Raw genomic sequence first — 25,141 nt, 5'->3', positions numbered from 1 at the left:
TGTGTAGGAGGGAACCTGTGTGCAAGCGTCCCATGTCTGCGGAGGGCCTCGTCAGCTGAGTTTGGCTGGTGCTCTTAAGGCTCCAAACCCTTGTCCTGACCCATGGCTCTCCTCGACCTTCCATGTCCACACAGAGCCTGGGTCTCTTCATGCTGTGGAGGAGATGGATCCCACGCTCACCCAGGGGCCTCAGAGGCCAACCCGAGGGCTGGGGATGGTTGAGGACAGGGTGGCAGAAGAAGGTGATGGTCAGTTGAGGATGGCAGTATTCCTTATTTATTTTTGGCTGTGCTGGGTCTTCATTGCTGTGCTTGGGCTTTCTCTAGTTGTGGCGAATGGGGGCTGCTCTTTGTTGCAGTGAGAGGGCTTCTCATTGCGGTGGCTTCTCTTGTTGCAGAGCCAGGGCCCTAGGCACGCGGGTGTCAGTAGTTGTGGTTCAGCCTCACTAGTTGCAGCTTGTGGCTCAGTTGCACTCCAGCACTTGAAATCCTCCTGGACCAGGGATGGAACCCATGTCCCCTGCGTTGGCAGGCAGATTCCTATCCACTCTACCACCATGGACGTTCTGACCGTGTGTCTGTTGCCTGGGAAAGTGTGTTATTGTGCTCGATGAAGCAGAAGGAATAATATTAATTTAAATGATTTAGAACAATTTCTTTTGACTATAGAAGTAAGATGCATTTATTGTTTCAAATTTGAAAAAATCAAGAAAAGCATTAAAGAAAATTACTTATAACCTTATTATCCAGTAGCAATGTCTGTTAATGTCTTGGTGAACTTCCTTCTGGGCTCCCCTTGCCCCCAACCCCTTCACTAGTTGCTCCTTTACATCATTTTAAAAGAGGAGAATATAAAAAGGGGACAAGAGAAAAAAAATTAATGAATAGAACTAGATTTAATGATTCTTGTATTCAGCAAAATAATCCCAAGGATATGGAAATTAGTATACTGTCTTTATTTATTATGTCACTCATCTCAAACCAAAAAATATATCCATGAGTTATTTGTTTTTTTCACATGTGTAAGCAAGGGACGTGCATTACCTACTTTTTTTTTTTTTTTTGCAACAGGGATTTCAGGAATAGGAATTTCATTCCATGATTCATACCTCAGAATTCTGTATTGCTTTCTATGTCATTGTTTCTTGGAGGATAGGGAGAGAAATTATACCAGGAAAAGGAACGATTCCAGAATTATAAAGGCTGAACATCATGGACGAAGCACAGAGTGGGTGTCATACAGTATCATGGAAGTCCAACTGCTTCTGATGGTTGGAGACTTGTTTGTCAGTTGAGCTTTGCACAGCTTAATACTTGGGCATCGAAAATAAATATCTTATTAATTACTTGTTTGTAAAGGCAACTCTGTTCAAGAAGAGGGTGTTGAGATGATATGTCTTTTATTTTTTATCTGTGTTGCTGGATTTTGAATTCTGTGAGGAAAAAGGAAGAAAGAAAAGGTTCATTCTGGTGGCTCATAGTGATGACCTGTCAGAGGAAAATCATTTCTTTGAAATGACACAGTTGCAGATAAAAATTAAAACTCAGTGAAAGATGGGAGATTAAGTCTTCTGAGTCTTGAGTGAATTTCTTACGTTTAAGGCCAGTAGGAATTTTCTAGTTGCTCATAACCTTACCTGTTAAATTTTTAACATCCCATTTCAGTATGCTTTACCATCCATGTAGAATTTAGAACACATCTACCTATACCCTCTTTTAAAGGGGACACATTTTCTTAGTTTGAGTGCACTTCTGCTTAAACCAGTCTTTAGAGCTCATCAGTTTAATGTGAGCCACAAAGGAGAGCTCACCTTCAGAACTGGAGTTTTCCCAAACCTTTGACACGTGCTGCATGCTAAGTCACTTCAGTCATGTCCAACTCTTTGTAACCCTAAGGACAATGGCCTGCCAGGCTTCTCTGTCCATGGGATTCTCCAGGCAAGAATACTGAAGTGGGTTGCCATGCCCTCCTCCGGGGGATCTTCCTGACCCAGGGACCGAAAACGCATCCCATGCCGCGCCTGCATTGACAGGCGGGTTCTTTACCCCTGAGCCACCAGGAAACCCAACTCATCATCCTCGGAACACTCCACCTCAAGGGACCAGCACACAGGGAACTAGGCTTCTACATGTGAATTTAGGCATTCGGGCCACGGCAGAGCACATGAGAAAAAGTAAAAGTGTGGTCTCCAAAAACTAACTGCTGATTTGGAGAGCAAATGCCCATAATACAGAGTAAGAGGCCAAGGGGTGAAAATGGCAAGAGAAAGCAGATATGAAGGATAATGTCTAGAGATTATTGTCAAAAATATTTCTGAAGAAAAGTGCAAAATATGACAAACTTGTTAGGAAAAACCAGTGTGTTAAGATAATCTTGGCAAACAACTTATTAAAAAGTTAAAGAAAAAGAGTTTTATATGCATGCAAGGAGAAAAAGAGATGACTTGTCAAAAACCAAGGTTCTATAACGTTCCTTTCCTATCATCTGAAAGATCAGAGGGCGGTTTTGAGGGAAAAAGATGTTGACTCCCAAATTTTATACCCAGACACATAATTCATGTTCAAGTGCTCCAAACGGTATGATTCTTTTTTATACCTTGAAAAAAAATTGCTTGTATCTGTCACCAGGTGGATGAGGGAGAATCAAGTTCAAGGATGGAAACTTCGTACTAGAAAAGAAATGGCAGTGAATCGCAGAAGCATTTAAGTGTAGAACTTAGGATAAATACTTGGAAGTATTTGAGAAAAAAGTTCAATGCCAATACAAATACCACTTTTAAAGACAAGATATAAAATGTAGCAATTATTTTGTGTAACAACTGGGGTTGGGGGGTGGGAAGTAGGTGAGGGGGGGAAGTAGGGATGAGGGGAAAGGAAAAGAGCTGGGTGGTGAGAGCACATAGGCGTTTTATATGAGGAAGAAACATAGGATGTGATATTTAATAATTACTAAACATAAAAAGTAAAATTTCATTGAAATTGTGTCTCTTCAGATGATGAATGTGGCTGTGTTTCTCTTTTCAGTTAGTTCACGGGTCTATGGGTAAACATCACATTTGCTGACTTTGAGATAACATTCAAGAGAATGAAAATTAATGGAAGAGGGCTAGGGCTGTTAGGAAGTTCAGTGCTTATGAAAGTGAATTACTTTTTGAGCAGTTGTAACATTTGAATCCATGACATCTTGACCTTTTGAGTTAATTTAAATTAAATAGGTGTATTGGAGGAATTAGTATATGATCAGTTAAATGGCTGAGGGTGAGCTGGAGATCCTATCAAGGTGGGCAACAAATGAATATGCTACCCAATGTTCTTTTAGAAAAATAATGAGAATGTTTCTTTTGTGGGTTTGAGCACATGACCGAGAAAATATAACTCTCGGACACCTCTGACCTGTGTCCTTTCTTGTTCAGTCACTCAGTCGTGTCTGGCTCTTTGCAACCCCATGGACTGCAGCACAACAGGCTTCCCTGTCCTTCACTGTCTCCCTGAGTTTGAGCAAACTCATGTCCATTGAGTTGACGATACCATCCAACCATCTCATCCTCTGTCCTCCCCTTCTCCTCATGCACTCAGTCTTTCCCAGCATCAGGGTCTTTTCCAGTGAGTCGACTCTTCACATCAGCTGGCCAAAGTATGGGAGCTTCAGCTTCAGCATCAGTCCTTCCAATGAATATTCAGAGTTGATTTCCTTTAGGATTGAGTGGTTTCATTTCCTTGCTGTCCAAGGAACTCTCAAAAGTCTTCTCCAACACCACAGTTTCAAAGCATCAATTCTTTGGCACTCAGCCTTCTTTATGGTCCAACTCTCACATCCATACGTAACTATTGGAAAAAATCATAGTTTTGACTAGACAGACCTTTGTTGGCAAAGTGATGTCTCTGTTTTTTAATACATTGTCTAGTTTTGTCATAGTTTTTCTTCCAAGGAGCAAGCATCTTTTAATTTCATGGCTGTAGTCACCATCTGCAGTGATTTTGGAGCCCAAGAAAATAGAGCCTGTCACTGTTTCCATTTATTTGCCGTGAAGTGATAGGACCAGATACCATGATCTTAGTGTTTGAATGTTGAGTTTTAAGCCAGCTTTTCACTATTCCCTTTCACCTTCCTCAAGAGGCTCTTGAGTTCCTTTTAGCTTTTTGCCATTAGGGTGATGTCATCTGCATATCTGAGGTTATTGATATTTCTCCTGGCAATCTTAATTCCCGCTTGTGCTTTATCCAGCCTGGCATTTTGCATGATGTACTCTGCATATAAGTTAAATAAGCAGGGTGACAATATACAGCTTGATGTACTCCTTTCCCAATTTTGAACCAGTTCATTGTTCCATGTCTGATTCTAACTGTTGCCTCTTAACCTGCATACAGGTTTCTCAGGAAGCAGCTGGTCTGGCATTCCTATCTCTTTAAGAATTTTCCACAGTAGGGTGTCATCTGCAGTCAAAGGCTTTAGCAGTCAGTGAAGCAGAATTAGATGTTTTTCTGGAATTCCAAGATATAATGTGTTTAAAAAAAATTATTTTTAAGTTGGGCTATCATTGCTTTATACTGCTGCGCTAGTCTCTGCGTGCGGAGAAGAGAATCAGCCGTGTGTGTACACACACGCCTTCCCTCTTGGGCCTCCTCCCCTCCCGTCCAGCCCGGCTGTCCAGGCCATCGCAGAGCCCCGCGCTGAGCCCCTGTCCTCTGCAGCAGCTCCCCGCCGGCCATCTGTTGGACACACAGCGCTGTGTATGTGTCAGTGCTGCTCTCTCAGTTCACCCTGCACTCTCCTTTCAGGATGCAGTGTTGAGCTAGCAAAGGTCCACATGAAACTTTTCACTACCTTGGAATCATGCAGAACGTGCCGCCCATGTCTTGACTTACAGAGCCTGAGTGCACACACGTTTCACGTTGGCTCTCTGGCACCTCAAGGTGCTCACACCTTGGGGACCGTGTGCTGAATGAGATGTTCAAGGGCAGGCGGGCAGGGGCAACTGTGCAAAGGAGGGAAGAAGAGAAGGTGTGGTGCCCGACTGTGGCTTGCTCTTGAGAAGATCTGTCTCGGAGCAATATACGGAACACGTGAGGTCTGAAATTGACAATCTTAAAACTAAAATAAATTGCTGTATTATTCTTTTAAATGTATCTCATAGAATCCAAATATCTCATCAATTTGTTACTCATTATCACCGATTAAAAAAAAAAATACATGGGAAAACTCTTCTTTTATAGTTGAAATGTATCATTTATTTTCTCACTTAAATTCGCATTTTGTCCTTTACACTTAACGCTTTTATCTAACAACTGTGCAATTAAAGCGCCTTCCGCTGGGCATTACCTGGCCTCCTGTTTGAAGAGTTCTCTTTTAGAAGCTCGCAGCAGAAATGTGAGCTACACCTAGGGAGACCTCTGGTCCTCTGGACACCTTTTTTAATGCTGCCAAACGTTGCAATGGGACTCGTTAATTTTGCTCTTAGTTTTGGTGGGTTTCTTACTTTAGAATGAAGGCCAACTCAGGACTACTTATGCTTTCTGAAAATTCCCTTGACTTTGATTTCTATCTGAAATATTAAATTCAAGGGTTTCCCCCTCTTTCAAAACTTTAAGGGAGAGAGGTATTGACTGCAGCTACTTATCAGCAGAGGGATCCCAGCAGGAATAATGTATCAGAGGTTGGTAGAGTCTATGTTGATCTGAGATCTCTTCATCCCAAATGCCTCCCTCTTCACAGCCTTAGTGACTAAAAGGGTGCGTTGCCTTAGACTAGTAGTCTTGTTGCTTTTCTCAACCAGTGACGTGATAGGGCAAAAAAAATCCAGGATGGCTGGTCATGATAGAAGTGCTAAGGAAGATAGGAGCTTAGGGAAGAAGTGGCTGAACTCCTAAAGAATGGAGGGGATACCCTTCTGGTTTCTTGAGACCAAGTTCAATGTATTGTATGTGTGTGTGTGTTTCCCTGCACAGTGCTGGCAATTTTAAGACCCTGGCGGTGTGTCTAAAAAATTAACTCAATTTCAACACTATGTACCCAGAGATCACATCAGATTCCACAGGCTAAGGTTTCTGTCCTATAAGATTGCATCTCCAGGCCCCCTTCTCCAACTCAGATGCTAGTCATGAGCCCAGCGGGTTACCTGTGCCCTGACTGACTATAAGTTAGAAGTTCCCAGGCCCCCTCCTTGGGTTGGACCATTTGCTAGAGTGCTCACAGAACCCAGAGAAATATTTTATTTAGTAGATGACTGGTTTATTATAGAAGGATATAACTCAGGAACCCCCAGATGAAGAGATGTGCAGGGCAAGGGATACAGAAAGACTGTGAGGCTTCCCAGGGCTCTCTGGATGCTCCCAAGTCTCCATGTGTTTCACAAAAATGGAAGCTCTCAGAACCCTGTCCTTATGAGTTTTTTTTTTTTTTTTTTTTTTGAGGTTTCATTACAGAGGCACAGTTGATTACAATTGGCCATTGATGATTCTTTTTAATTGATTTTTATTGGAGTACAGTCGCTTTGCAATTATTGTGTTAATTTCTACTGTACAGCAAAGTAGATCAGCCACGTTCTTGTTCAGTTGCTAAGTCGTGTCTGACTCTTTGTGACCCCATGGACTGCAGCCTGCCAGGCTCCTCTGTCTTCCACTATCTCCCAGAGTTTGTCCAAATTCATATGTGTATGAATATCAGTTCAATGAATATGAATTCAAGCCATATGTATACATATAGCCCTTCCCTTTTGGTGACCTTCCCATTGAGGTCACCAGAGTGTCTTAAGTAGAGTTCCCTGTGCTACACTGCATGTTGTCATTAGTTATCTGTTTACTACGTAGTTTCAATAGTATGTATGTGTCAATTCCAGTCTCCCAATTCATCCCACCCCTCCTCACCCCCTTGGTATCCATATGCTTGTTCTCTACCTCTGTATCTCTATTTCTGCTTTGCAAATAAGATCATCAATACCATTTTTTTTTTGCAGATTCCACATAAATCCACTAATATACAATATTCTGTTCTGTTTCTGACTTACTTCACTCTGTATGACAGACTCTAGGTTCATCCACGTCTCTAAAAATGACCCAGTTTCATTCATTTTCACGACTGAATAATATTCCATCACATATATGTACCATGTCTTTATCCATTTCTCTGTTGATGGACACTTAGGTTGCCTCCGTGTCCCGACTGTTGTAAATAGTGATGTAAAATGAACACTGGTGTGCATGTATTTGTTTGCATTATGGTTTTTCCCCCGGGCATATTCCTAGTAGTGGGATTGCTGGGTAATATGGTAGCTCTATTTGTAATTTTTTAAGGTACCTCCATACTGTTTTCCACAGTGGTTGTATCAATTTACATTCCCATCAACAGTGCATGAGGATTCTGCCATTGGTGATTGATTCAACCTCTAGCGCCCCACCTCTGCCTGGGGTCAGAGGGGTAGAACTAAAAGTTGGTTCCCATGGCAACCAGTTCCCTTCACCAGATGGGATCCAAAAGTCACCTTGTTTACACAACAAAAGATAACTTAATGGCTTTAGTCACTTAGAAAATTCCAAGGTGTGAGCCAGGAACTGAGCAAAGACCACACTGCTGTTTAGTCGCTCAGTTGTGTCTGAACTTTGCGACCCCATGGACTGAAGCACGCCAGGCTTCCCTGTCCATCACCAACTCCCAGAGCTTACTCAAATTCACGTGCATTGAGTCAGTGATGCCATTCAACTGTCTCATCCTCTGTCGTCCCCTTTTCCTCCTGCCTTCAATCTTTCCCAGCATGGGTTCTTTTCCAGTGAATCAGCTCTTGGCATCAGATGGCCAAAGTGTTGGAGCCTCAGCTTCAGCATCAGTCTTCCCAATGAATATTCAGGGTTGATGTCCTTTAGGACTGACTGGTTTGATTTCCTTGCTGTCCCAGGGAATCTCGAGAGTCATCTCCAGCACGACCACATGTATATGAGAATAACCAAATACATGTATTTCTTATACATTACAACATCACAGAGGCCAAAGACAAAGAAAATCTGTTTCCATGATTTTGCTTCAGACTAACTAGGAAGCTGTTATCAGAAATTAGAAGCCCTAGTGTGAGAGTAAAATCTCTGTCAGGGCAGGCAATGCAGACAGGACATTTTATATGTGACTCTACATATCTGAAAACCAAGTTAAATGAAGCTCTTATGTCAAGACATTTGAGCAATTTTATATTTTTATGTATTAGGAAAGCCTTACATTTCTTATATCTTATCATGAAACCTCTGAAAAGGGACTGTGTGGATTGTATTTAGAGACAAAACCAATCTGATCATATAGACTGAGTTGAAGAGTTCTCCATCTCCATTGACCTGCCACCTTTTAAAATGTGGAAATGTCAGTGCAGGATGACCATGATGAGTAGTGATCTCCATCTGAAGGCCACATTTTCTTGTGTCCCGATCATTTTTATTGCTTCTCTGACACAGGGGTGCTGCGGAGCATGTGCACGGAAGCATCGCTTTGAAGGCAAGCACATTCCTCGGCTGCGAAGCCTTGTTGGAATCTATTTCAGTGCACGGTACAGTGCATGGTGGCTAGAGAAGACCTCAGATCCACACATCTATAGAGATTCTGTTTTTTGTAAAGTTTAAACGACATAAGGCCAATGAAGCACATAGTACAGCATCTGACATACCAATTGTTCAATACACATTAGGCACGTTATTTTTATTTACAAAATAAGAAATTGGAATCAATTGCTTTTTTTTTTTTTTGCAGCGATGTATCGTATACACTCAAGTAACATGGGGGAGGTATACAGAAACATCTTATCTTTTCCACTGATGCCAAGGGTAAAGAGATACATGTATATTGTATTATGTCTAAGTCAGTGGGTCTGTAGACGGTGGAAGCTTGGTCACACTCAACAGACTGATCTGAGCTCACCTGATCACGTTGCCACTGGGGAACAAACAGGACTCGCTGAGACAAAATCAGGCTTGCTTTCAGGTGTCAGGCTTTCAGCTTGCACGGCACAGCGATAAGGCCTCTCTGTTACGTTAATGCCTAGAGCTTGTTTGCTTTTCTTCCTAATTTAATACAAATCGATTTCCTTCTTTCGTTTTTTTTTTTTTAAATATGAGCCAGGGGAGAATATTACAATTGTTCTTCATTGAGCATTGCATTGTAAAGACTTTTTTGTGAATGTCCACAGGCGCCCTCAGATGAGAATGAATCTATTTGAATAAAACCAGTAATCTGAAGGTAATTAAAGTCATTTTTGTAAGGTGCAATAAACAGCCATTGTTGGGTCTACCGAGCATTCGTTTATGCTATTGTGAAGATGATGTCTTTTTAGGCCGTGAGCTGTTTTGAAACATTTCAGAGGCTTCAAGTCTGAAAAAAACCAACAAGGACAAGATAATGACTGGAGACACAATTAATTCTGGTGCCTCTGCACAGTACAGACTGTTACAACCAGCAAGGGAAAAGCTGCACAGAGGTTACAGAAATAGAAGTTAATGCATAGTCTTTAAAAAAATCAAGAGCTTAAATGTAGAGCATATATTGGCAGAATGAATAATAGCTGAGAAATTAAAATAGCCAAGACCACACATTATATTCTAAAGACAGAGAAAGGGAACAGAAAACGTTTTTAAAACATAGGAAATAAAATTTGTGCTGATGTCTATGTGAAGACAAGATTGCTTTTGGGTAAGCACTTTTATTTCTTTGGGCGTGAACTCACCTGGTATGAAGGCAAGATTTCAAAAGCTCCAGGAACACATCACACACCCTTTACCCACCCCTTACAGGAGCGAGGAGTCTGGAAGGAACTGATGGTGTCCCCTCTGATGGTCAGCTTTTATCTCGTGGTCACTTCTATATTCCTTTCAACTCTTTCCAAACTTCTTTCATGATGACCTATATTTACGGGAATAAACAAGAATAAAGAAGACATTTCTGGAGCTGACACCTACTCCAGAGTCTCTAATTTGGTCTCAGATTTGTAATGTGAAATGGTTAGGGTCCGCACTCCTGTTGAATGCTCCAGCAGAGATTTCAACTGCCTCTGTGTCCCAGCCCTTCCCCCCAAGACAGATTCCACCAGCATTTTAGAAAACTTCATTTTTTTTTAAATCCATGCGGTCATCATTTCACATCAGATTTTAAAAATACAACAATAGAGTATCCAGTTAGCCCCAGTGACATCTTCCAGATTTCTGGTGGGAATTTAAGATCGATGGTCATTTGAACTCATTGTGGCTTCAGACAAGTAAGAAGCAACTTCCTGCTCCTGCATGCAGTTGGGGTAAAGGCCTTTAGTTGGAGCTGGGCTCAGTTACCAAGATCCTTCTCTAAGATGCATGAAGCAGATGGACTGATTCAAGTCGAGAGCTGCCCCTCATCCTCACCAGTTTCGTGACAAGTTTTACCAGTGGGGACATCCGCCTGGATCTCCCTATCCTGGAGCATGTCTTTGCTTCTCTATCTGCAGAGAAGCACCCATTACTGCTATTCGTTAAATTAAAAAAATTTTTTCTTGGAGTATAGTTGCTTTACAGTGTTGTGTAAGCTTCTGCTGTACAATGAAGAGAATCTGCTATATGCACACATGTATCCCTGCTTCTTGAGCCTCCCTCCCACCCCACCCCCTGGGTCATCACAGGGCACTGGGCTGGGCTCCCCGTGCTGCGCAGCGGCTTCCCACCAGCGCTCCGTTCACACCACGGGCAGCCTCCCACCAGCGCTCCGTTCACACCGCGGGCAGCCTCCCACCAGCGCTCCGTTCACACCGCGCGGCAGCCTCCCACCTGCCCTCTGTTCACACGTGGCCGTGTATGCGCGTCAGTGCGGCTCTCCTGATTCATCCACCCCTCTCCCTCTGCGTGCACACGTCTATTCTCCGTGTCTGCATCTCCATTCCTGCCCTGCGAACATGTTCATCTGTATCATTTTTTTTCTAGATGCCACATATATGCATTAACATACGATATTTTTTCTCTTAATGTCTATCAATGGAAGAATGCATGAAGAAGATGTGGTACATATATACAATGGAATATTACTTAGCCCACCGCTGCTTTTAGGCTGAGTGTCGTAAGGCCTCTGAAGGATCCAACCGTGGTCTTCAGGAGAGCCAGGAGGCCTCGTCTGAGTGATCTGTGGCTTGAAATGCCGTCTGCATCAGACACTGAAAGGCGCTGCACACACAGTAATTACATTTTCCCAAACGTGTCTCTGGCTGCCCAGTCAAGAAGCATTTCTCATCAAAATAGCAGTGATTCTGGGCTACAAGTGTACTGTGTGCATTCCCTCAGAGCAGGATTGCCAGATGTTGCGAAAAGGGACAAACAGCCACAACAGAACAGGATGCCCACTTAAATTTGAATACCAGGTCAATCCTTTTTTTTTTTTAAGTGTAAGTATGTACCATGAATAGTAGGAATATAATTATACTAAAAAATATTCACTATTTATGCAAAATTCAAATTTCACCAAGCATCCTGCATTTTCCCCTGGAACCATTATGGTGAACAGGAAGGATGGTCTCTCTTTCACACTCAGAGTAATGATGACCCTCGTGGTAAAGTAGTTTTTCTTCAATAACCCAGTGCGTTGCTATGCTCAGTTATTTCACTGACAGCAGCTTTCAGGAGCAGGAACAAAGAAGGCAAGATTGTCACGGGTATTTTCAGGTGCTCTGTTGCTCTCTGATTTTTCCATTCAAGATTTTGCCATGACAATATACATCCAGATAATGATGATATCATTTTGCCATCGTGGGTAAATTGCTGATTCACTGGCTTATTTGTTTTACCTCCATGGAGTGAATCTATGTTGGTGAAATTTTAAGCATCAATTTATGACAGATGGGAGGGGAAAAATGTGAGGCTGGTGTGTAGGTTCTCAAAATATCATTGAAGTGAAGTGAAAATCACTCAGTTGTGTCTGACTCTTTGCGACCCCTTGGACTATACAGTCCATGGAATTCTCCAGGCCAGAATACTGGAATGGGTAGCCTTTCCCTTTTCCAGGGGTTCTTCCCAACCCAGGGATCGAACCCAGGTCTCCTGCATTGTAGGCAGATTCTTTACCAGCTGAGCCACCAGGGAAGCCCCCCAAATATTAGATTGGGCCAAATTTTGGTAGGTCCTAAATATTAAATCCTATATACTGGTAGGTGATGGCCATGTAAAACATCACTTGGAAAATAACGAAATGTGGATAAATGGCGGGTTTGTACCTCAATCCCCCCTTTCCACCCCAGTAACTCTGCAATGGAAGACTCAGAATATTTAATTTACATCCAATATTGTATTATAAAAATTTTGAATACAGCAAAGTCAAAAAAATTACAGTGACTACCTAGATACCTATGGCCAAGAGTGTCTGGTGAACATTTTGCTGTTATCCATCTTTTCAATCTTTCATCTATTCATCAACCCATCTTATTGTTGATGAATTTCAAAGCAAGTGAACATTGGTTCACTTCACTCCTAAACATTTCAGCAAGTATATCGCCAACTAGAACTTATTTCTTTATGACTTCTGGGTTAAACTTACATTCAGTGAATGTACAACTGTTAAATATACCATTTGGTATATTTTGACAAATATATACACCTGTGTCACTTATGTCTGTGTAAGATATGAGACATTTTCACTTTCATTTGAAATGTCTCCTCTCCTCTTCCAGAAGGGGTAACTACTATTTTTCTTTTTCTTTGTCATCACTGGTTAGTTTTGTCTATTCCAGAACTTCATAGACATTGAATCACACAGTGTGTAGTCTTTTGTGTAAGACTTCTTTCACTCAGCAGAGTGTTTTGAGATTTATTCTGCTGTTGGCTGTATCAGTAGTTGGTTCGTTTTTATTGCTGAGTGGTGTTTCATACCGTGAAGATGCCACAGAATCTTTAGCCATTCTCCTCTGGAGGAACACTTGGGATGGTTCCAGTTCCTGGCTGTTATAAACACAGTTGCTATAAACATTCTTGATACGTCTTCTTGTGGACACGTTTCCTGCTCCTCTGCTCCTCTCCTCCCACCCCCTACCTCTGGACTAAGCACTCACATTTGGGAAGCATTTTACTAGCTCATGTTATCTTTGGAAAATATTGGTTATCATATTGATTACCTACGAGCTTTGCTCTAGGGTGCAAATCTAGACTGATGTTACTTTTTCTCGTGGCTCCTTCTCACTTTGCTTTTAGAACTTACAAGGATCTAGATTGTCTCTAAAGGGCAAGGACCAGCCACTCTGGATCCACTCTGGATCCTGAAACTTGCTTAGAGTAAATACGAATTCTGTTCGGAGTTTCCAGCACCTCTGGATGGGTCTCTCTCAAAGTCAAATGATATCATAAGGATCAATGTGTCATTGGCTAGTTTTCCTCTTCACTGGGTGGATTCTCTATGCTGTCCCTGGGAATATGAAAGTGAATAAAGAGTTTATTTAGACAGTGAATTTAGACATTGTCTTGGCTTTAAAGAGTTTGTATGTAGGCTTGTGGACAGAGGGCAGGGGTGAATGGCCCTTTCAGTGCGATATGGTAAGTACGCACAAATATGCACAGGCTGCGGTCTTAGGAGCTTGGAGATGCACTTGACTCCAGATGAGGCTGTGGAGACCGAGATACGTTACGGTGAACCCAGGAGCGGTTAAACAGCAGGTCATAGAGGGAAGCGCACTGCAGGCATAGGGGCTCCTGTGAGGTGTCGGGTCGGGAGATAGCGAATTGTTTTTAAAAAAGCTCAGTGGTCATGGGTGAGGTTAGAGAGAGAGAGGTGATAGGTCATGGTGGGGTTTTAGATTAATTTTACAGTTACTTTTTGTTCTGTAAAGCTTCGGTGTACTTACATGTGTACCTGTGAGGAGTGGTCATAGACCACCAGTTACTTCTGTACTAATTTTAATAAACTGAAAAGGTCCCCAGTTTGGTGGGTTCCCTTGAGTGTAATAGGGCACCCTTGAGTGTAAGATGTCCAATTGATGAGGCAGCATGAGATTTTCTTTAAAAAAAAAAACAAAACTCACAACTTAGTTATTGGGCTATACTTGAAGGGAAATTTCAGAAACTTTGCTGGAACTGGGTAACTGCTGACCCCAGCATCCTTAAATTAACCTCTCAGGAAATGCAAGATTTATAAGTTGTGGGCTTTTTTTTTCTCTTTTGAAAAAAGGTCTTAATAATTCAAAGAACTTTTTAATGATTTGAAAAGTGCATGTTAAGTACTTGATGGATGGATCAATTCCCTCTTTGTAGTTGAAGTAGCTCTGGGTTGACATCCTCCTCTCTACATATGGAAATTCGACAGATGTACAGAAATGCTGTGCAGAACGAATGGGATGTTTCTTTATGACATTTCCTTGTGTGTTTCATTGGAGAAAAGAAATGTGTATATGCACTTTATAGTTAGTCATTAACTATAAAAACAAGCTTATTCACAAACCTGCTTTGATCTGAATTTCCTGTGATTTATCTTTGGTGTCTCAGCATGCTCTGAATTCCTCATTGTTATTAACTCCCCAAATATTTATATCACTCCAGATAATCAATGCTTATCACAGTCAATACAGATGTTACAGGATCCTAGAAGAAAGATGGTGTCAGCATAATAACATTTTAATTATTATAGCATGTGTTCTCAACTGTATCCTTTGTTTACAGCATCAGCTAACACAGCTCCTGTAGATATCTAATTCATACACAGTATTAAAATGATTGCACACATAAATTATAGCTTTTTCCCACCAAAGACTGAAGCAATAGTGTGCTTGAAGGTATTAACACTTGTTTAATTAATTTAAATCATGCTGCTAAGACTGTATTTTCACTTTCTGTTCCCCTGGGCTTGCTGTCTTTGCAGGATTACTCAACTGTTATGTTAAACAAATTTGCTTGTGGATGTTTTAATGATACAAAATATCAGATTTGAGCTGACATATCCCTTTTGTTAATGAAATCACAAGGTGGGCTGTTGTGAAGAAAAATTCAAGTCCGTTTGGCAAAATCTATTTGATTTGTAAATTTCATTTTGGGGTGTCATTTGCTTCACTTTTGACTATGCTTAGAATGAAAGACTAAAGGCTGGGAGATCGTTACTGACATGCATACAGCATTGATACTGTGGATAAAATAGATCATGGATGAGGACCTGCCACACAGCTCAGGGAGCTCGGCTCAGTGCTCTGCGGAGACCTAAGGGGAAGGAGATCCAACAAGGGGACGTGTGCACATGTGCAGCCGATTCACTTTGTGTAGAGCAGAAACAAACAGCATTGTAAAGCATCTGTGTTGTTGTTGTTCAGTCACTAAGTCATTTCCGACTCTTTGCGACTCCACGGACTGCAGCACGCCATGCTTCCCTGTCCTTTACCATCTCCCTGAGCTTGCTCAAACTCATGCCTGTTGAGTTGGTGATGCCATCCAGCCATCTCATCCTCTGTCTGCCCCTTCTCCTCCTGCCCTCAATCTTTCCCAGCATCAGGGTCTTTTCCAGTGAGTCAGTTCTTCTCATCAGGTGGCCAAAGTATTGGAGCTTCAGCATCAATCCTTCCAATGAATATTCAGGACTGATTTCCTTTAGGATGGACTGGTTTGATCTTCTTGCTGTCCAAGGGACTTTCAGGAGTCTTCTCCAATGCCACAGTTCAAAAGCATCAATTCTTTGGTGCTCAGCCTTCTTTATAGTCCAATTCTCATATATATCCCAATATAATATTTTTTTAAGGACTGAAAATTTCTGTAAGACCTGAGTTATATACTTTCCTAAGCCTTGCATATTTCACAGTCACGCTTCCTGCAGACTTGAGAACTGCAGTTTGGGAAGTGAATGCACAGGATCAGGTGGCTGTGCAACATTGTCTAGCTTTTACATGGTAATACTGATATCTTACCACTTCCCTTGTAAATGACATACTTCTGCCAGGGTATGCCACATTCACTTTTATCGGGAGAACCATGCTTTTACGTTGAGCTGTTGTGCTCGAGGCAACAGCATCAAAGTTGTGCTGTGTGGAAGGTGCCGTGCAAGGACCAGCTTCATCCGTGTCCATGGATGCACCTTCACCTGAAAGCTAGAAGGACCAGCCCATCCACCTCCATCGGTGCATCCTTACCTGAAAGCCAGGTGCAGAGAGAATGTGGGAACTTGCTGACAGGTGAAAGTTGAAGCTTCTTTCACTCACTTTTTAAAATGAATATTTGCTCTGATTCAATAAAATGCCTTTACCCTTTCCCAGCTGTGGAGCTGTGCAAACTGCATCTTCTATACATAAAGAAGAGATACCATAGAGACTCAGGATTTTTTTTTTGTGTGAAACACCAGAGGAAATATCTAGCAATATCAAAGTTCTGATTTTAATTGGAGGCCTTTGATGATTGATGATAGCTAAGAATATCTTTTTTTTTTTTTTTTTTTTTATAGCATCCATTGAAATAAGGACTTATGGGAAGATACCATTGCTGAATTTGCAAACCTTGGTTCTGTACCCACTACTGCGTTGCCAGGGCTTGGAAAGGGGTTGTCTCTAGGAAGGAAGGAATGTGGGAACAAAGAAAGAGGATGTGACTTGTTCTGCTTTCTGACCTCCTTCTTCTCCAAGGGCCTCACTTGCTTACACTATCCCCACTTATCCAAGTTTGTGGATAATTCTCCTTTTCAGTTCAAGACACTGAATATGCCGATCTCCTCATGAGCAGATGTAGATAATGCTGCTGGGAGCTCTTGGGGGCTAGTTGAGAAAATCAGTAGTCAGTAAAGAGTATTACGTTCAGACTCAATGTTAAAGACAAAGTAGAGAATGTGCATCAACATTAGCTCCTCATATTGTGGTCTGAAATGCTGAGAGGCCGTGAAGGCAGGTGGTAGTGTTTTATACTCTTCTAGAAGGTTGAGGATTTGACCAAACTCATGCCTTTGCTTAAAGTACAACTTAATAGGAACCATTCTGGGGGAAAAAATGAGGATAGCACTTACTTTAAAATAAAAGCAAACAAATAAAGAAAGCCAAAACCTCCAGAGAAACAATAACACTTCCCATTCTACTGCATGAAGTATCATCAGCATTGGGTTCCTCTGATCAATTTACCCAAACCTAGACTATTGCACGGTGACTTTATTTCTGAGATTCTTGCCTTTTGTTCAACCCTTCATTCAGGCACCATTTTTTGAGCTTCCACAGGTGAACCAATGAAGGGATAATTATGATAAATTGTAGGAAGCTAAAATAGAAGAGATATGCATGAGATATTTCTGAGCGTTACAGACCGAGCCTGAACCAGCATGGAGCAGGAGGAGTTGATCAAGAAAGGCTTCCTAGAGGCATGTTGGTTTTGTGTGGGTTTTTTGTTTCTTGATGTGGACCATATTTTAAAGTCTTGAATTTGTTACAATATTGCTTCTGTTTTATCTTTTGGTTTTTCTGTCAAGAGGCATGTGGGATCTGAGTGCCCTGACCAGGGATTGAATCAGGAGCCCCTGCTTTGGAAAGTGAGGTGTCAGCTGCTGGACCAGGGAGCTCCCAGGAGTTCTGGTTCTGCTGGAGGACAGGGAGAGTCAGGAGCAACGGGAGGTGGCTGTCCTCGGTGAGCCAGGGCATCGAGCAGTGCAAGGGCTTTTCCAGTGACACCCGTTCAGAATAACGTCTCTAGGCCTAAAACTAGAACATGAATACCCCTGAAAGATTATATCCCCATAAAAATGAAAGGAAAAGGCTACAATCACTCGATAGGATTGAATTTCAAATGTGTTAGGAGTTGAAAAGTTTGGCGTTGCCAACCTTCATTTTCTAGAACTACATTATTGTAGTTCTATTTAAAGTCTCATTCATTGTCTTTGTTTTGTATTTAAAAAGTGATTTATCAATGATGGAAAGAATCTAAATTGTGTAAATCAATTTTTTAAAAGTGAATCAAATTATTTATAGTGTCCTGTTTTCTTTGATGTACATTTTGACCCAAGATGTCAAGACTTACAAAATTTTTTATTATTTTGGACTATGTTGACTTGGAATGCTGCATTAGGACTGGGGTAATTTTTTAAATGAATAATTGTGTTAATAATAAGTTAATTGAAAGTAGATTATGTACTAATTAAAATAATTATTATTCCATTTATTAAAGTTGGATCATCCAGGGCTTGAATCCCAAAGATACAAACTATGTTCTTTCAAATAAATACATTTGCATTTCTTTGAAATATTTCATAATTTTAACTTTTCTCTGGGTTCAATATACCTTTCCATCTAGTAATACTTTCTTTCTCCAATGAAATATTTAAATAAATTGATTTTTACATTGTGTGTAGTACAAATCTCATCTGTATGCTATGGACCCCAAGGTTTAGGAAAATCACATTTGGGGTGAAGGGGCACACAGTCCTTAAGGTCCTAAACTGGGCAACCCCCCATCTAAGGGTCATCATTCATGTAAATACAATCTGAAAGGCAGTGATCCTTGGGGCTGTGCGCAGTGGCTGCCCTGTGGCTAGGGTGTGGGGCCTGGGGAAGGACATTTTCTAAAAAATGCTCTCACTCAATCAGCTGGTTATTAAATTAAATTCTTTTTAACTGTTTAGCTTTCCCAAAATCTTTAGAGGAAACTCTAGTTCCAAGGGAGGTTCAGAGGTGTTTTGGGACCCAATTTCTGTTCAGTTCAGTTCAGTTGAGTTCAGTCTCTCGGTCGTGTCTGACGCTTTACAACCCCATGAACTGCAGCAGGCCAGGCCTCCCTGTCCATCACCAACTCCCAGAGTTTACTCAAACTCATGTCCATCGAGCTGGTGATGCCATCTCATCCTCTGTCATCCCCTTCTCCTCCTGCCTTCAATCTTTCCCAGCATCAGGGTCTTTTCCAATGAGTCAGCTCTTTGCATGAGGAGCTTCAGTATTGGAGTTTCAGCTTCAACATCAGTCCTTGCAATGAACACCCAGGACTTATCTCCCCTAGGATGGACTGGCTGGATCCCCTTGCAGTCCAAGGGACTCTCAAGAGTCTTCTCCAACACCACAGTTCAAAAGCATCAATTCTTCGGTGCTCAGCTTTCTTTATGGTCCAACTCTCACATCCATACATGACTACTGGAAAAACCATAACCTTGACTAGATGGACCTCTGTTGGCAAAGTAATATCTAGTCTAATAAGTTTGAGAAACTCTGGGACAACCAGGTTTTTCCCACGGTTTTTAAAAATGCTAATTTGCATTGTGAATCTGTGAATGGGGACTAGGAGAGGTGTAACTTCCTAAGGTTATCCCATCAGGGAAACGAGAGGATTCTGCATAAGAAACAAGGGCAGGGCACCCAAGTTCTACAAGCTATAAAGTGGAAATGGGCACTGGACTGTTTTGTTTGTTTGTTTGTTTACTGTTTTTGTTTTGTCACACCACAGGGCATTTGGGATCTTAGTTCCCCAACCAGGGATAGAACCCACTCTCCTTGCATTGAAAGGTAGAGTCTTAACCACTGGACTGCCAGGGAGCTCCTGGTATTGGACTGTTTTGTTCTCAAATCCTTCAAGTCCTGCTTTCCTTAATAATTCTGTAGTGTGCTGTAATGATAGGCTCAGCTGTATCTATTTAAAGGATAATAATAAATGCTTAATAAATGATACATCCTGTGTGCTGTTACCCAAACTTGAACTCTGCATTAAGCGATGGATACATATAAGTCCACATGTGAGTTGTGAGTTATAAATTCACATGTTGTGAATTGTAAGTAGCTTGGATTTACGTAGCACTTCTGTTAGTAGTCCTCAGATCTGAGAACTTTTCTCTTCTTCCCCTTCCTTGTGTCAAGGTGACAGTGAGTATCCTCACTTGTTCTGAAAACTATAGGGGTGGAAAGTGGCTGAGGAATCAGGGTATTCCAGTTCTCAAGATCTGGTCTGTTGGATGGGCAGAAAGGTACACGGAGCCGGTCGTCTGTTACACAGACAGTGCTGAACCGAAGCGGTGTGGTTCTACCTGTTGAGAACAATCCCAGGCCTCAGTCAGCCGGAGCAGCGGCGACTTAACACTTTGTTTCCCATCACAGCCTCCCTTTCTTTTTCCTGAGCAGCTTAGGATTTTGCTCTCAATACTCCACACATCTTTCAGTTCTCAAATTCCATGATTTGCTTGTGTAAAGAAGTAATTATTTTACGATTGCATAATTTCATGATTTTTGTACACTCTATCTTGCTGCTTAGTAAGGATAAGACCGTTTATCACTGGAAACGCCACATGTATTTAATAGTTTTCTGAACTGTTGGCCTTTGACACAGTGAAATGAAACCCACTTTTTTTTGGAATTACACACCAAACTATTATATAAATGAAGTGTTAGAAATCAATTCAAATGTTAAATACAAAGGACATCCTTGGCTCATTAAGTAAAAATATCTCATTTAATGAGCAGGAAAGCACTGGAGCACACTGAACCCTGACACAAAGCAAATTATTTAAGTGATAAATTATATTTTATGGGGAGTGTAAAAGTTAATAATACTCAGGGGCATGGTCATAAATGCAGAGGTGTAACCAACTTCATCGACTGCTTTACTTACAAACATGCCATATGTACTTAGTTACTTGAGATGGATCATAAAAAGGCAGAATAGAAACCACACACAGATTCAGAAAGTGGCCTTAATATGATTATTTTCCAGAGCATCCTTTATATAACAGTATTTTAAGTGTTCCTCTCTCATTCACTCTCTCTCTCTTTTTCTTTCTTCTGTCTTTGGCAATATTCTGTTAACTTGATTTTTGTTTTCACTTTTGGTCAAGAATCTGACCTTGTGGCAGCTGAGCTGCAGGCAGCTTCTTATCTCGCGGCACCCCTCATAAAACCAGCCACGCATTCATCCTCTCTGGTGGCCCACAAGTGACCTCAGACTTTGAGAGGGCCAGCCCGTCGTAGGAAGAGATGGGCGGCTGAGCTCTTGTGCTGGCTGCACCCCAGCTCTTCTTTAAGCAAGCACTTCCCAGGAGCGATGGAGGGATGCATGAGCAAATGCGGTCCGTAACCTCCATCCACACTTTGCCAAGATGCCTGGAGATCTGCTCGGGACAGTGGTCCCCACACAACAGGGGAGCAGGAAGGGCTGGAGCCATCATATAGGTTGTTAGGGTACAGACTGAGGGAGAAGTGGAAGGAAAGGAACTGTTTTTTCTTTTTTCCAGTTTGAATGGTTTATTTTTTCCTTCTGCTGTGACTCTGCTTTTTAAAATTTTTTTTAAAATGTGGACCATTTTTGAAGTCTTCGTTGCACTCTTTACCTTGTTACAATATTGCTTCCCTTTTATGTTTTGGTTTTTTGGCCTCAGGACACATGGGATCTTACATCTCCAACCAGCGATCAAATCTGCACCCTTTGCATTGGAAGCGTGGAGTCTTAACCGCTGGACAGCCAGGGAAGTCGCTGTGACCCTGCTTGGAAATGAAACTTCTTCCTCTTTTTTTTTGCTGGACCCCTGCGTGGTTTTAGATTATGAGCAAATTCTAATGCTTTGTCGTCGTTTTGTCTCTGTTGATGTATCAATAGATTCTAGGTGCAAATGTACCTTGTCGATGGTACATGAATGATATTTTCCCTGGATGTGGAAAATCATATAGCTTTAGAATCTTCCCTCAAAGCTGGTTTTAGTCTGTGGCCCCACTTTGAGGCCAAGGGGGACGGAGAGGATTCCTCCGTACTGAAGCAGAAGCGCCTTGCGCTGGCGGTGCACACCTCTCATCCTCTGTGTGTGCTTCTTCTCCCTGTCCTTCCACGCCCTCGTCCATTTAGCAGACTGCAACTGACGCTTCAAACCCAGCTTCAGAGTGGATTCTTCTGCCCACTGTCCTCTTTCTCTTTAGGTTGAGTGAATTATTCTGTGTTACTTAATATTTACAATACTTACAAGCTTCCGCCTGATGTTGGACTTTACTCGTATTTCCCACTGTGCTGTAAGATTTATGAGTGTGGAAACCCTTGGTCACCACTGCCTATCTAACACCTAGACAGATAGTGGCCCGTCACGGAACAAGGATGGCGGAAGGAGGGAAGGAAGGAAGGAAGCTTCCTTATCGCTGACAGCAGCCTTGTGCAAAGTTGCTCCTTTAGAAAAGGACCCCGCTTCCCCTGCACGGATGGTGCCATGGCCATGACATGACATCAATTTACAAAAAAAAAAAAAAAGAGCCAGATAAAATCCCCACTTTCATGGAACTTCTGCTTCTTTGAGAGGATAAACAGCAACCCCAAAAAAGTTTGAATATATCATCCCAGAGAAAGTAATTAAATGCCTGTAGTGCAGCAAGGAAGAGGGTTTGGAATGCCAACAAGGGTGAAGAGCATGAGGATAAATAGGGCAGCTAGGGAAGACCTCCCTGACAGGGAGACCTCGGAGCAGGGGCCCCAAGGAGGTGAGGACGGGCACCTGGGCGGGGGTGTGGTGAGCGGCTTGTCTGGGCCAGTGAGGCCAGCAGACGGGGCAGCAGGTACCAAGTTCTGAGAGGGGCGTCCCCCTGGGTGTTCAAAGAACAGCAAAGAGGTCAGTGGGGCTGGAGCAGTGGGTCATGCCATGCGTCTCTTTTAAAGGAAGCAGAGTTGATTTACAGCACTGGGCTACTTTCAGGGCTGGTTACAGCAAGGCAATTCAGTTACATATTTGTATGCATATACATGGCAGCTCAAACAGTAAAGAATCTGCCTGCAATGCAGAAGACCTGGGTTCGATCCCTGGGTGGGGAAGATCCCCTGGAGAAGGGAATGGCCACCCACTCCAGTATTCTGCCCTGGAGAACCCCATGGACACAGAAGCCTGGCGGGTCACAGTTCATGAGGTTGCAAAGAGTCGGACACACCCGAGTGACTAACACACACACACATGTAAATGGCAGCCTACTCCAGTACTCTGGCCTGGGAAATCCCATGGACAGAGGAGCCTGGCGGGCTGCAGTCCATGGGGTCACAAGGGAGTCAGACATGACTTAGTGACTAAGCAACAACAGTTTTGTTTTTAGATTCCTTTCCCTTAAAGGTGTTAGAAAATACTGGATATAGCTCCCTGTGCTATCCAGCAGTTCTCGTTGATTGTCTGTTTTATGCATACTAGTGTGTATCTGTTAATCCCAAATTCCTAATTTAGCCTTCTTACCCTGAACCTTTGATAACTAGAAGTTTGTTTTCTGTGTCTGTGAGTGTGTTTTGTAAATAAGAGCATTTGTATTGTGTGTTTTTTTTTTATAGATTGCACATGTAAGTGATACCATGTGGTATTTGTCTTTCTCTGTCCAACTTACTTCACTCAGTACGATAATCTCTAGGCCCATCCTTTCATTGCAAACGGCATTATTTCATTCCTTTTTATGGCAGAGTAGGATCCCATTGTATATATGTACCATATCTTCTCTATCCACTCATCTGTTGATGGACATTTAGGTAGCTTCCATGTCTTGGCTATTGTGAATAGACCTGCTGTGAACGTCAGTGTGCATGTATCTTTTTGAATTAGAGAGTTTTATATTTTTCCATGGCTGTATCCCCAATGTCTACAACAATGGCTGGTATATAATAATGCTCAATAGTGTACTGAAAGAATAAGTGGAAGGTAGAAAATATGAAAACTACAGAAAGTATAATACAGAACAAAGGAATGCACTCACATGCTACCTCAGAAGTAATACTTTGTTATATTGACTTCTAGAGTGTTTAGATATGTTTTTTACTTGAAACAACATAGCATATAGGATTTTTGAGGAAAGTATAATTCTGTCTTTTTAGCTGATTACTACAATATAGGCAATTCAGACGTATTTAACCTTTTAAATTATTGTATTCCCTTGTCTGGATATACCTATGGTACGCTACCGATCTCCCATTGGCTAGGGCTTAGGTGACCTTTAATTCTGGATATTTTCGAGGACACTGTGATAAGTAATGCTGTGCATACCTTCGTCTGTGCTTTGCATTTTTTAAAACACAGAAGCAGGATGACTGTGTTTGAGCAAATGATGCAGTTTGCCAGATACTATACTTTCCCCCAAAGACATTGTATCCAGTCACCCTCCTAACCATGCTAGACAACTGTGTTCATTTCACCTCATCCTCATCATCAATGAGTATTTTCAAAAAACTGATTTGCTATTTTGGCAGGGAAAACAAGTAGTTATCTTGTTTTAAATTGCTTTTTTTTTTTTTGTACCTGAGGAGAAACCTGTCACTGCTCATTTGAATTATGGGAGGAAGAAAGTGAAGGAGACAGGAGAGTCTGGGGTGAGGGTCCTCTGTCCTGCTGTCCCCTCACTATTGCCCATCTCTCGTCCTTGGGGGCAATGCATAGAAATCCCTGTGGATTTGGCTAAAGTTGTCTCCAGCGGAGAGGATGTTCTTGCTTAGATTTCTTATGTCTCTGCCCCGTTGTGCGTCTTTCACTGGTTCCCGGAGATCACCCCAGGAATGAATCATTCGCACAAGGGTATCCATCTCAGGTTCTGCTCCTGGGGAATCTACCCAGGATGTCATCTTAATAAAATGCGTTTGGTAGGGTTAAAACCTCAGTAAGGGAGTGTGAGTGGTGAATTGTAAAGTGAGGAAACTGAAACTTCTTACTCTTTCTCAGCGTCACAGTGCTTATCTCATTCACTCATTGTATTTGTCACTTGTGTGTTTGTAAATCGTAGCCGGCTTTTTGCCAGGAGATCGGACGTCTGGAGAGGACGGCGCCTTTGTCTTTTATTCTCCGCTGGAGAGTCAGCACCCAGGAGAGAGGGCCTCCCAGAACAGCACACATTAAATAAAGAAATGAATGAATGGCGAGCCTACTGGGCAGATGGGGTAGCACGAGTTTATGTATTTTCAGTTTAATATGTTCAAAGTGATTTCTTAAATTTAAAGGAAATTAAAAATGAGAAGAAAAGGCTTTCGTTTTTACCTTTTCCGGCTCTCTTCATTCCTTCCTGTGGATCCAGGTTTCCATCTGCATTGTGTTCTTTCTCCCTGAAGAGCTTCCTCTAACGTTTGCTACAGGGCACGTCTGTTGAAAGCAAATTCCCTCGGCTTTTGCTTATCCGAAGCCATCATTATTTAGTCTTCATTTTTTAATGACATGGGAACATGTTTATTGTTTAGCAAAAATTCATACATAGAGCATGTTTCCATTTTTGCTATTAAACTTCTAAACGTGCAGAAAAAGAAAGGCTTTACTTAAAAATGTAACTGTA

The sequence above is a fragment of the Muntiacus reevesi genome, chromosome 5, assembly GCF_963930625.1.
Source record: "Muntiacus reevesi chromosome 5, mMunRee1.1, whole genome shotgun sequence".
Classification (NCBI taxonomy): domain Eukaryota; kingdom Metazoa; phylum Chordata; class Mammalia; order Artiodactyla; family Cervidae; genus Muntiacus; species Muntiacus reevesi.
Note: the sequence above shows the minus strand (reverse complement) of the source record.